Raw genomic sequence first — 14,040 nt, forward strand, 5'->3', positions numbered from 1 at the left:
TACTTTCCCCCAAACGTCCTCATTTCCCATTTGACAATTGACTATTCTCAACATCATCCCCCTGGCTATCTTATCTTATTAGGAGCATCAACCCAAAATCTTCAAGCATCCCACTGCTTTCAAATGCTCCATGTCAACACCGTGGAGCGATAGAGGGCCACTATAGTATACAATCTTATCTCAGCAGGCCCTTTGGCAATTTAGCGCTGGCTCTGTTGTTTGTGGCCTATTGATATATGTATGATATAGTTCCTTTTGGAAGATGAAAGTTGGTCTCTGAGCCTGTTGCTGCGAATTCGACTGAGAAGATAAAGCTGAATTCATAACAAAGACATATTTTGTGGTACAACAGTGCTGGCTCTGTGGAGTTTTATTTTGTACAGATATAATACAACACATATACCCTACACACACACACAAACATATACAAACACATGTCCATATACTTGTTCCAGAAATCTCTGTCCGTCGGTCTGACTGTAGTTCACACGTCTCTGAACCGTAACGCTTTACACTTGTTATGTGTGTTGTTAAGGGCCAAACGAGGTGCTGTGTTGAATTTAGTGTAATACGTCCAATATTAATAAACTTTGAATAAACAGGTGACCAGTGCTCTGTTATAGGGATGTCACACTATTCAATTTTGGTGCCACAATTATTGTTAGAGAAAATATAACGGTTTCACGGTTTTCAAGATTATCAATACTATATATTTGTTGGTGGAAATAAGGCTGTAACGTCAGTTTCCTCTTCTCAGCTAAAGTTTCGGTGACTCCCTAAACCGCGCACACACAATACGTGACTCCCGGGAGGCAGGACACCATAGTTAGCTATAGTAGTTTTTAAAATTCTTATGGTTATGAAACTGTGACGTTATGAAACCCCGGTTATCGTAAAACAGGTTAATCCCGACATCTCTACTCTGTAATGGCGGCTGGAACAAAAAGGCATAAGTAATGTTGTCCATCAAGACAAAAGCAGTTTCTAAGCAAAGACTGATTCTCCAGTTCAGGGTTCAGCGCACTGAGTCAAGCTTCAATGAACTTGAAGTAAACAGCTGACCTGTTAGTTGTGCAGGGTTCTGTGGACTGAGTACTGCAGCAGGTCTTTACTTATCATGGCTTAATTATTGCAGGTTCATTTTACACGTTCAGACAGAAAGCTGCAACCAGCATCACCAGAACAGCAGTAGATACAAAATTGAACATATCTTAGTACATATGAATCAAATGTAAGTTAATCGGTGTGTTTGCGGGGCGTTGTGTCAAGTTCTGTTTGGTTGCAGTGTAATCACCAGTGCTGGGCTGAGCTGCTGACATCAGCAGGAACTCTGCTGCTGTTCCAGGAGTCCTCCTGTCGGCGGGAGTCTGGACCCCTGAGTTGAACCTGCCAAGTTTGAACCTCGATGAACGGTAGTCTGAACTTGGCGTTCTCTCAGAAAGGCCTTTGTTCACAAAGCCTATAACTCTGCTTGATACTGTTAGACTGCGCTGTAGCATGTCACAGACACACAAATAAACAGGATGAGTCAGGAGCTTGTTTCTAATAAAACACTTGATGTATTATTTTCTGTTTCAATATTAAATGTTCGTGGATGAAAAACATATATCTGAAGTGACAACATAAAAGTATAAAAGTAATGATGCCATTTATTTTGTGGACAAAGAGGATTTATTTAGTCCTCTGGGAATAACATATGGGTGTGTGTGTTAGAGAGAGAGAGAGAATGAATATGGATGCATAGATAAACATACAAATGCATAAAGGAACACGCATACACACACACACACCTTTGTTGCCCCATTGTTCGGCTAAGGAGCCCTCCATCTCCCACCCGTCAAACCCCAACCCCCACTCAAGAGCCACTTATTTAGTTGGTACACAGACATCATGCTGAGAACCACACACAGACGGACCACACACACAGTGAGCACAAACACACACTCAAACACATCCTGCCAACAGAACAAATCAAATGGTCTCAGCTTGAATTATACCTCTACACGTGCACACACACATCTGTCAATCAATCTCTCTTCCCTGTTCAGCGAGTTAGGCTTCAGCAGCAACGTGTATATGCATGTGTGTGTGTGTCTGTGTGTGTTTTCTTCCTTCCACCAATTAAAAAATAGTTGAGTGTATAACTATATAAAGCCCCTTTATTCCCATGAATATAGCGCTGAACGTGTGTGTTTGTCTGTGTGTGTATGTGTCATGTTTATTTATAAAAGGGTTTTTATTTGCCAGTGAATGTGTCTGAGTGTGTGTGTGTGTGTAGGAGGTGTTCTGTTCACAATTAATCACAGTGGTGAATCTCCCTCCCCTTGTCCTATAATAGAGATGTCATCAACAGCAGTAACTACCGTGCTGCTTCTTGGCTGCTGATGCACAAGTGCTTCAAGTATTATTGTTTATCTTAGTAGCATTTAATTAAATCTCCTAGAGTTGCTGTTGTTAGTATTATTATGCTATGATGTACTCATACCCATAGGTTGCAGTTTTACAGCTGCAGATAATAGAATACCTCTGCTCTGGTTGACTGAGCAACAGAAAAAACGGTTGGGTTTAAAATAGAGCAGCATTCAATAGTTCATAAAGAGTTGAAGTGAAACTGAAAGATTCAGATTCTGTTCCGGAAGTAAGACAAATTCTTTCAGAATCACATTTGTTAAAGCACAAAGTAGTTATAATCCAGTCTTGGAGTTTCTCTATCATTTAAAGAGGGATGGTTAATAAAAACAGATCAGTTTTTTCATTATTTTAGCTGATTGAAAACAAACAAGATGCACTCTAAAATCTAATCGTTGTTGAAAATGACCCCTTAAAACTGTAGGGGTTTCTGAGGAGCTGACAGAATTGCAGACGTAAAAAAAACATGAAATAAAATGTTTTCAGCGAGTGATGTATTTTATCAGTCACGATTGAATATTTATATTCAATTTCTGCCATTACATTTCACCTAAATCTTACACACTGAACCTTTAAATGTGTTAAACCTGCTAAAATCCCAGAATATATATCTATACTCATATAATATAATATTCAGTCTTCAAGGTTCTCAAAGGATAAACATTTGGATCGGGACATTTTCTTTAACGGGCAGGTAACAAAAGGAAAGTGATGAGATGGCAAATTATTGATTTCATAAAGCACAATCAATGCTGAATGAAAAATGCTGTTTAACCATAGTAAGTTAAGGTGCGAAAGATTACATCCCAAGTTTTGAGGGTAATTAAATGTCGACATCTGAATTGTCTTGTTGTTTAAATGTGCTGCACAAACACCAATGACTCACCTTGCAAAACAGGAATACAAGTTAATATGACAAGGCCTAGAGATTTGTTGTTTCACGATCTGGGAAGACGGAGGTTGAGCACTAAGCAGCCAACATTTGACTGGCTGCTGTCCAGGTTTATTACAGGTGTAAAACCTAGAGGGTTTGGATTCTAGCCACTCAGCTGTTTTCAGTCTGTTGCTTGATCACACCTGTGGAAATACGGCCAAAAGTGAATCAAGATCTAATATTTTCACACCAGTCAATATTTACAATCATCATCAGAAATGTCACATTATTATTTGTTTCAGAGACTGATTTTTTAATCTCTTCACTGTGCGCACACAAGATATTAACATAATAAATATATATGTATATTCCAAACTATCAATGAAAATTATATTGCGATATTTATTTATATTGTTTTATTATTGTCTCAAGATCCTTTTGGGCATTTACGTGATTGATATTTGTCTTGCTCTTTTTCAGTTTTGTTCTAACTTGATATGATGATGTATATAATGACTCTTGCCCTACCCGGGGACCATGTATTGAAGGGGTTTTTGGAACAGGGAGATGGAACAGGGGCTTGCTCCATTCACTCCAAGCATCGACCTGGTATTGCAGTACCTCCAGGTACGATGCACCAACACAGCAGGTGGCCGTAATACACCTTGATGTTGGTTGCCACCCGCCATAAAGCAGACAATGAGGAGGAAGAAGAAGAACTTATGATATGTTCTCCCCATCACTATTATGGACTTTGGTGATAATTTAGTTTTAATTTTATTTTTCAAACTTCAGGTTTGATCAGTCAAAATAATTCAAAACTTCTGTAGGATTGCAGAGTGCCTGACTCACCAATGAGACAATAAGTTGCAGTTATGAACCAGAACTATTTGCAATACAAAATCAAATAAAAAGAATACAGAGACAGTTTTTAGTGACATTATTGTGAAATATCTACGTGAAAACAGGGGGGGGGGGGGGGGGGGGGGGGGGACGGTTCTTGAAGTGGAAGGTTTCACTTTCACAGATGTAAAGTATTTCTCGGAGAAGGGCGGCTTGAAAAGAAGCTGTAATGGGGCGAGAGGGAGCTGGAATCTCTGGTCTCGGCACGCATAACGGTGCACTAGGTGAAAAAAATGATTCAATGGAACGTTCAGCGACAATGATGGTTGCTGCCGAGGAGATGATGTGGTGTACTTCTTTTCATATGTGAATGTATTTGCCTCTGTACAGACGCTGAGTGAAAGAAATCGTTGTTCTCTACAAATCAATGTGTGGAATCCAGCCAAGAGAAGAAAAGGCTGCAGTAGAAATGCAAAGGCTTGAACTTTACAATTTCAAACTTGGTTTCAAAAGGAGAATGACTCTTGCTCACCGGAACAAAAAAGAACAAAGCAAAGACTAGTTTTTAAGTATCGCAGTTATTTTTCTCATCGCAGCATTTTAACTATCAGCTAATCAATTGTGTAAGAAACCTTTGGTAAATTTAGTGGCACAGCTCCTTTGGATGGATGACTCTGGGTCATGCTAATACAGATTGAAGCGTTTAGCTTGGCGAGCTGGCTTCAGGATGTGATCCATCAGAAAACAAGGCTAATGTTTTCAGCTAACCCACTCCTGGTGCAATTACATGGTCCACTGGCATTGATCATAGCTCCTCTTCTTCAATCTATCCTCCTCGCTCCCTCTCTCACCCCCTTTAATGGCTAAGTCAGTGTTAAATGTTTGATAAATGAGTTTTGAGACCGCTTTCCCATGGATTTATTAAAATTCTATAAAAACTCTCATTTGAATGTGTGGGTGTATATATATATTTTATTGTCTAAAACTATAGCGAGAGAGAGAGAAGTGAGGAAAGGTAGAATATTATACGATGTATGTGTGTGCTAACCACCTTTGCATACAAGAAGAGATAAGTCGGTTTCAAACTATGTAACTGTCACTTACCACATACTTCGTTTACTTACTTTACGCCGGAATGTTTAGCCATTTTCAGACATGAACTCCGGAGAATGTCCACGCAGTTTGGTTCGGACTTTCTCCAGAGTTTGCCTGTCACACATGAGCAATACAGAAGGAGATTTTCCGCTCGGACACATTCACAACAAAACCGAAATCTCCAAAGTGTTCAGGTGAGGGCTGGTGCAACAGGCAGAGGGCCGATCAAGACCCATTCATTCTGCTGGGGAGATAACATCAACACTTGTCACCTCAAACGCTCCCTTCGCTGGTGTCCTCTACGTGTTTGGCACTGCTTTTTTCAACTTGAGATGTTTGTCTTCTTTTTGTTTTTTCACTTTTGTGTCGTCTGTGTTAGAAAGGTCATCAACACACCAACTCACAAAGTCTCTCCTCAAAAAGTGTGGTTGAACTATCAGCTACTGACCCCAACTATTTCCAGTGGCACTGCTCCAATTTGGTCTGTTTTGTCCTTGTTGCTAAGCTTTCAGGAGGCTTGCACACATACCGACAAGCAGAGTACAGACAGACGGCTCTGTCCATTTCCATATACTTATATCTAACCTTGAGCATAAATTAGCAAACGTTTGCCTTTCTTTATACACAGCTGCTGTGTTTTGGTGTCTAATAACCAGGCAGCCAGCTCCTAGCTTTGTTTACTGCCATCTTGTGCAGAGCAGGTAGTGTAGAGTTGGTTCCATGAAACGTGTTCTGGTGAAAACAGCTGTCTACTATTTGAAACAGGAGTTATGTAAGAGGTGAGACTAAATCAATGATATATACGCTGTAAAACAAAAATATGCTAGAAGCTACATTAAGTGTTTTATCCTCTCAAGAGCTGCAGAGTAGTTGATAATCCTCTGTGGGTTTTCATATTGCATGTAGTCATTTTATGTTAATTAGAAAAAATATATTAATAAACAGAATTTTCTGCATAGAAATGCATCACTTATCTCTGTTGGATGGTCAAACTTAACTCAAACTTAAAATGCGTCTTTTCTTTAAGTGGGGAACAGCCGTTATCTGAATCTGCTGGTCATAAGTACAGCTTTGGATACACACACAAATAGACGAACGCACACGCCACACATAAGGACTCAGACACATCCGAACACATGCACATGCTGGTGGAAGGCCAATTAGCGCAGGGTGAAAGCGACAGGCTTATTTGAAGCAATGTTTCAATGACAACATTTAATTGGATGGTAAATCAACTCCTTATCTGCCTCTCCACAGCCTGGTGTGGGGAACACGAGATGAAGAAAGAGAGGGAGAGGCACAGAGAGAGAGAGAGAAAACAGAGAGAGATATGGAAGAGAAAAAGGGGGGGGACCAAGGGGAACAAATGAAAAGAGATGAGAGAAAGAGGGAAAACTCGTGGGCGGGTGTTTGTGCATTCGTATGTATCTTTACCTTACCGGGCTGTAAATGCTATAGCGGCAACTCAGGCGAGAGGAAGCGGTTGGTGCAGATGAAAGCGACAGAGGAAGAGCACGGCAGTTCTGACTTCACATAGCTGGACAAACTCAGTTAGAACTAATTACACTTACAATAACTCTGTTCCATTTATGTGTCCCAGAAACCCAGCAGCACGCACAGCATCAGGTCCCTCTGACCCTGCAGCCATTAATGTTATAAATTAAAGGTGTATGTTCTCTCACCAGAATATATATCAATGTGTCAGCTGATATTTATCACAGCCCAAACGCTTTTTCGGGGGTTACAGTGTGATAGCATTTTATCAGCTCTGAATGGTGGGATGCAACAAAGTACTTTTACCTCATTACTGTACCTTAGTACATGCTTCATGTATCTGTACTTTTAATCCACTACCAGAAAATATCTGTACTTTCTACTCCACTTACATTTTTGCAAAGCAAGTTTTTTTTTTATATCTGTAAGAAGTAATCAATAATGAGAAGGGACTCGATCCACTGATCCAATCAGAGCAGACAGTTACGTCTTTTTATTTGTACTTTTACTTAAGTAAAATGTTTGTTGTTCCTTCCCCAATGAATCTATAATTAAAACCCACTGTAATTCCCTCATTTAACCAGTGGGTATTTAGCATTCATCATTTCAAAGTCACCAAAGTTATAAATTACTGCAATTTCAAAGATTCAGTTTATATCTGTGATCACCTCTTGTTTATTGGTTTCCTTAAGATCAATAAACTTTTACATTAACTAAATTAAATTGACACTGAAATTACAGCTGACCTATTTTGACGAATGTGTTTTCACAAACTACTTAATCCAATTAAAGCAGCTGCTGATTCCCAGCTATGATGCTGATACGTGATAAACACTGATTTTATCTGAACAATGAATTAAACAGAGGCTATTTAGCATGCTGTGATCAGTGCATGAGTCTCCACTGTCACTGTTGGAGAATCTGTCTTTCCACCCACTAACAACCTGAGAGCACTGAGTTCAATCGGCTGCTTGGACAGAGCAGCTTTAATTAAACTGAACAAGCTCTAGGTGTAAATGAACAAACCCCAGTTAGCTCCAGCAGGTGACATTAGTTCATTTATCCAGTGAAAACAGCTGTGCATGTCAGTGAATGGAAAGGAGAATTAAAAAGGTGCAATCAAAGATTCATTGGCATCAGAGCAAAACAAATCTGAGTGTTTTGCCTGTTGGGGATCAGATCCACCATGAACCTGCTGCATCAGAACCCAATCTTAAAGCTGTCAAAAGAGAGGGACACGTGCTGCTGTTGGACTCAACATTAACATAAAATCTATAAAAAGGTTACTTTTCTGTAAAAGTATTGCATTAATGTCGAGATGGATGCACATTCTGACATCATATATGAGAATGTGCTGGATCTGTTGTATAGAGGTAGCACATGCACGTTCACACAAAAGAGAGGCTGCAGCCTGAGTACACATGTAGCTACATCAGAGCGTTCAGACCACGGTCAGATTCCTGTTCATCTGTGAAATACGTCATTTATTTTGTCTTCTCTGTGATATCAAACAAAAGAAAAATATCCTTTTCTGTTTATTCAAGGAAATAATCTCAATTAAACATTTGATTTTACCCTTGAATTTCAACACCACTTCTGTTTTGTGTCCATCAGTCGTCCTGCAGGGTTCAAAGACGACTGTGATAAATCAGAACAGTCAGCTGATATATCTACAGTGATGACCAGTTAGGAAAAATAATTCCTAGAAACTTTACAAAACCCCTCCACAGCGAAATGTGTTCTTCAGTCGGCCACTGGCCATGTGCTCAGTATCACAAAGACAAAGCTCAATAGAGTGGCTCAGTCTGAGCTTCAAGCAGAGCGATATCACAACATCAGACACAGGGAGAACTACAGAGCTGTGACAATGAGAGGCACTGATGTATTGTTAAGGGAGCGTATGAAGTGCTCTTTATGAGAGAGCAGTGCAAAACCACCACACCAGCCAGAGAAGCACCAAAGAATTTGAGATGTGAGGTCAATAAAAATGTGTAAAAAGGCCACATGAGGTGATGAACCTACTTTTTATATGTGCTCAACAATCTTGGTTATCGGGCTGACTCATACTCAAACATGCACAGACTGAATCACACACAGACATGCTCTCTCTCACTCTCTCTCTCACACACACACACACACACACACACACAAACACACTCACACACTGTGTCCTTTGAGGGCAATTCTTGTGATCTATCTAGCATGCTGGTAATCCCAGTGATGGCAGCCACTCCAGCTCTGTAAACAGCTGAAATATGGATGATAAAAGGAGCAGATGAAACTGAATAAACGAGAAGCTCATGGACAAAAAATCCTTGAAGATTTTCCAAAACCCTGTTGGACCTCAGTCTGAACCGTATACGACTCAAAACTTCAGTGGCACGGACCGGATGATTGACAGTTTTCATTTGACTTTGACATTTTTTGTGACAGAAAAACGCAACAGCTTTTCTGCTCCGTGGCACATTTGGGCGTCCCTGGTGAGGACGAGGCCCTCGCCAGAAGACAGAGTTCAGATAGTGTGTGTAATTCACCCGACAAAGTAAACCCCTTCCTCGTTTTACTGAGAAAATATCCAGAGAAAATGGTTCTAAAAGGAAAGAGAAATAGGAGCGGATGAGTTGGTAGCACTCAGAGGACAGCGCAGGAGAAAGTGTTTACATTCATCAGGCTCCAGATTAAATTCTGTTTGACTTTGTCTTTGCACATCTTTCTTTCTCTTTGCTCATTATCCTCTTTCATTTTCTCTACGTGTCTCCTCGCTTCGCTTTCATCTTCTGCTCCTGCCTATCTCCAAGTCAAATGTTACCATCTCTCTGTGTTGACATGAAGAGACTCAATGTCTTTTGGGGTGTTTTTATTAATTCATATTTTGTCATCCCACATGGTTTCCCTGAGTCATTCATCTCTCTTTCTCTCTCTCTTTCTTTCTCTTTCTTTCTCTCTCACACACACACACACACACACACACACACACACACACACACACACACACACACACACACACACACACAGAGGAGAGCATGTTTCTACAGTCTTAAACACATTACTATAATTACCTCTTAATGATTTTTAATTCCAGTACAAAAGAAACAAGACGCTGGTGGATTTGAAACACAAAAAAAGACACAGGCACATAAAAAGGAATCATTTGAGTGGAATCACATTAAACGTGTCTGTTATGTCATTTTATCAGTGGCTGCTTGTGTGAGTGTGAACAGGCTCCTCGCTAATATGACAAATTAAAATAAGAACCTATTCAGCCAAACCGAATGTGTCAGGACAAACAACAAGCCCTTATTCTAGGTACTGATTATCCCTGAATTTAACCCTATGAAGGTTTGTATTATACAAGCTATTGATTGAGCTATTGATATTATGTCAATTTTTTTCTGCCTCCCTCTTGTCAGAGGATGTCGATGCTCAATCAGGCAAAGTTTGATTTGTGGATATGGGATTCATTGAACTTTTGATACAGATTAAAATAACTATGTTCTATCAGATTGTGGCAGTTCATGTTAATTTTGAACAGCTGACAGCTCAATTCCTAAAATTATAAATTGTAGTTAATTGTATACATTATATTCTCTCATTAATGGCACATATCATATTGAGCCTTATGCAAAGCAGAATGTAACCAAAATTTACTTTTACCTTTTTAATCTGATCCTAGATTTGGTAACTATGGAAACACAACATTTCTCTGAAGACTGAGGATTTTCCCACAACCTTCCGAAAAAAGTAAAGGTGTTAAAACAGTGGTTTAGTTTTATAATCCACATATTCTCACTGTCCCTAATAATAAATAGCATAAGATACAGTCAACTCAGCACTAACCCATCTCTTATAGTTCAACAATGTTTCTACCTGTTCATTATTGTTCATCAACATGAGGTTGAGATGCCGTTTGAACTAATAATGCTCAGTTATTTCTTTGTAGTATGGATGATTGATTGATGATAAAAGACTAGAGTTGTGTTTTAAGAAGATGATATTTTTTTTGTACAGTGAGGAGTAACACAATCTACCTTAGATTCGTCAAATGTTTTGCTTTTATTCTATCTCTGCTCATTAACAAGAGTTTAACACCACAACCTTCACTCAGGAGCACAAATCTGTCTTTTCAAATAATAATAAAAATAATGTAACATTTACTAGTGGAAGTGGTTTTGACTGAAATGATTTTTAATTGATCTTGATACATTCTACTACTTTTGAGCATGTTACCCAGCTCTATGTGGTATTGAGGACCTACAAACACTCAGAACTTCATAAACTCATTAGGCTTACTGATGTAATTTCAAGTAACAGTGTGTTAACATTTGAAGAAAGGTTCACTTGTAATCTTGAAGGGGCTTTTTTTAAATACCTATTTCACCTCAAAAACCATCAAAATATGTTATTGGTGTTTGAATGCCCAAATGTTTGGGCGAAACTTCCCTTCAACACTGCATCACTGCTAAGTGTTAGCAACACACTTGTGCATTTAAACAACAATGATTCAGTCAATCAAGAAAATGAACAGTAGCATGTGTCTAAATCTGACTATGTTGATACACGCTGTGTCTGTATCAGTCTATGAGTCTATATGAGTTAGTGAATCTGCCTTTTGGGTCGGTGCATGTGTGTGAGAGAGAGATTTGTGTGTGTGTTTGTGTTTGTGTGTGTGTATGTGTGAGAGAGAGAGAGAGAGATTTGTGTATGTTTGTGTGTGAGAGAGAGAGATGTGTGTGTGAGAGAGAGAGAGAGAGAGATGTGTGTGTGTGTGTGTGTGTGTGTTTGTGTGTGTGTGTGTGTGTGTGTGTGTGTGTGTGTGTGTGTGTGTGTGTGTGTGTGCAGACGTCTATCTATCTGAGCAGCTATTTCAGAGAGAAAGGATTTCTGCCTCAGTAATTGCCTCGGCTACATTTTCCCTCAGAATCTCTCTCTCTCTCTCTCTCTCTCTCTCATTTTTCTTCTCTATCTATTTTCTCTAAAAATGTGGTCCTTTCTCCTCCTGCGCACTTCCTCCTGGGCTGTCACTCATCTTTCATTTCTCTTTCATATTCTCTCCATCTCTCAGTCCTTGACATTAACCGTGATCTCACAGTAAGAACAATTATAAGACACACACACACACACATAAGACATGTAAGAGTCACATGTCCATTAGAATCCATTACGGCAGCTTCTATTCACTGCGCTTGGAGTAGACCTCTGTCTTTTCAAAGCCTAAGTAGGGTGTTGCCTATTAAAATGAATTCAGTATGCCATCTGGTTTACTGGTCCATACTGTAAATAGGAAACAAACACTAAACCCTGGTAATATCAGTGGCATGCTCCAGTACACAACAGTGATGGACAGGGATAGTGAAAGTGAGGCAGGGAGAGACAGATGTATGGACGGATGGAGAGAGACAGAAATAGACAGACAGACTCAGTGAGACTGAAATCATATGAGTGTTTCCATTTTTGTCTGCCAGCTGTGTTTAATGCTGAAGTAGGAAATCAAATTTAAATGTTTTTGTATGAAGCCATCAAATGTGGCATGTTATTGCGTGAAACTACTGGGAAATGACATGGCAGATGTCTTATTGGGCACAAAGACTCTATTCTCATTTATTTTGGGTAGAACGTGTCTTAGTGTCATATGGTTTATATCTAAAAATGTCAAATAGATAATAAATGCAGCGCTATAAAAACCTAACCACCATTTTTTTATTTAAATTTCACTTGATTTTAATGCAATGTTTATTTAATTATTTAAATCCACAATAGCATATTGTCAATTTATCATGTACAGTTTAAGTTAAAATGGTATTTCACAACTTTTAACAATTTTCAATTTACAATGCATATTTTAGCGTTGACTGTTGCTAATTGACATTTTATAATTCACAGTGTTCAATTAAGGAAGTTTTGCAATGAATGATTTAAAATATACAATTTGTGATTTATAATTTAGAATGTATTATTTACTTCCAGGCAAGTCGTAGTCTGTTTTTAATTAAATTAGACTGTTTTCAGGATCAAAGCAGGTCTGAAAACAATGACCATGAAAAGCAAAAGAACTGAGCTGAAGTCAGTTCCTTGGTTCTTTATTCCGTTAAGTCTTTCAAAATTCCCCAACCGATAGAGTTCCAGGTGAAGCGTTGTGGGTACGTTAGCTTTTCTTCCTAATGCAGAAAAAAGCCATGGAGGGCAGCAGTGCATGAATAAGTTCAAAGTAACCTCAAAATTATTGTATATACTATTTTCCTGTTTAATCTGTCGTGCTGATTCAGAAGCAGAGCTAATGCGTAGAAGAGGTGAGCTCAAGCAGTTTAGAATGTGTCTACAACACACACCAAATCACCTTTATTGTATTACTATTTTGACAGTCAGTTATTTAGGGGGGTTATGATGTCAACCCTCTCATTGGAGTTACTAAATTGTTCCTATGGTCATGTTAGTGCTTTTAGTAATGGTGTGTGACAGAGGTTACGGTGCAGTAATAGGTCAGACATGAGCTCTACAGTGAAGTCTCTTAGGTTTCCTTTGTTCCTCGTGCTGTTCCTTCATCTCTTTTCCCCCGTAATGAGCCTGTTGCTGGACTGATCCAACGCCAGATCAGGCCCAGTGAATTGCTTTATTTTGTTTTCAATTACTTTTTGGAAGCTATAATTTGGCAAAGGGCTTTTTTTTCCGGATCTTGTAGGTTTTGGGTAACAAAGTCATGTGTTTCCAGCAGCAGCAATAATGATTTGTTTGGGATAAATGGAAGAGCAACTCTGTACTTTGCATGACCAGCAACGTGCACTTTGGCTGAACTGACAAAGCAAACTGTTCCAGCTACAGAAACATCTTCTTTTTTTTTAACTTCACATTTTCGCTCAACTCGTTTGACTTGAACATTTTACTTTGGTTTCGCCTTCTGTGATGATTTAAATTGTGCTTGTCAGACACCTTTCTGACTTGCAGTGCAGGCCTCTGCCGGGATGTTACTTCACCAGTCCAGATCACTCCTGTTCTAAGAAAGACTTAATTGACAAGAGCACATGTTGGCACAGATTAGCAGTGTGTGGCCATTGAACTGATAAATTCAATCAGACGAGCTGCGTATGTCTGAGCTCCAACAGCCTCTATTTCTCCTTAAATAAAACTCAGTCAATCCCAGGAACTGTGGAGCTGAAATGGTTCTGTGGTTAAGTCAACTCTCGCCAAACCACAGGCATTCAAATATCGCATTTTTTTTTTAAATGTCCCTCTATTACTTTTCTTTACCATCCGTACACAAGCCAGTATTCATAAATCTCACAAAGTGGAGGCTAAATATAATTCTAACCATACTGCTTCTTACACAACCA

General features: G+C 39.2%; 1 protein-coding gene and 1 non-coding gene across 2 annotated transcripts in view; both read left to right on the forward strand.

Moving 5' to 3' along the window:
* aff2 (AF4/FMR2 family, member 2) overlaps positions 1 to 14,040 on the forward strand; it is a 150,687-nt gene that overhangs the window by 64,803 nt on the left and 71,844 nt on the right. The window lies entirely within an intron of this gene.
* On the forward strand, positions 3,741 to 3,926 carry LOC128446536 (U2 spliceosomal RNA). Its single transcript, XR_008339590.1, has one exon. It is a non-coding gene; the product is annotated as a U2 spliceosomal RNA (small nuclear RNA).

This window comes from Pleuronectes platessa, chromosome 8 (genome assembly GCF_947347685.1).
Source record: "Pleuronectes platessa chromosome 8, fPlePla1.1, whole genome shotgun sequence".
In the NCBI taxonomy this organism is placed as follows: Eukaryota; Metazoa; Chordata; class Actinopteri; order Pleuronectiformes; family Pleuronectidae; genus Pleuronectes; species Pleuronectes platessa.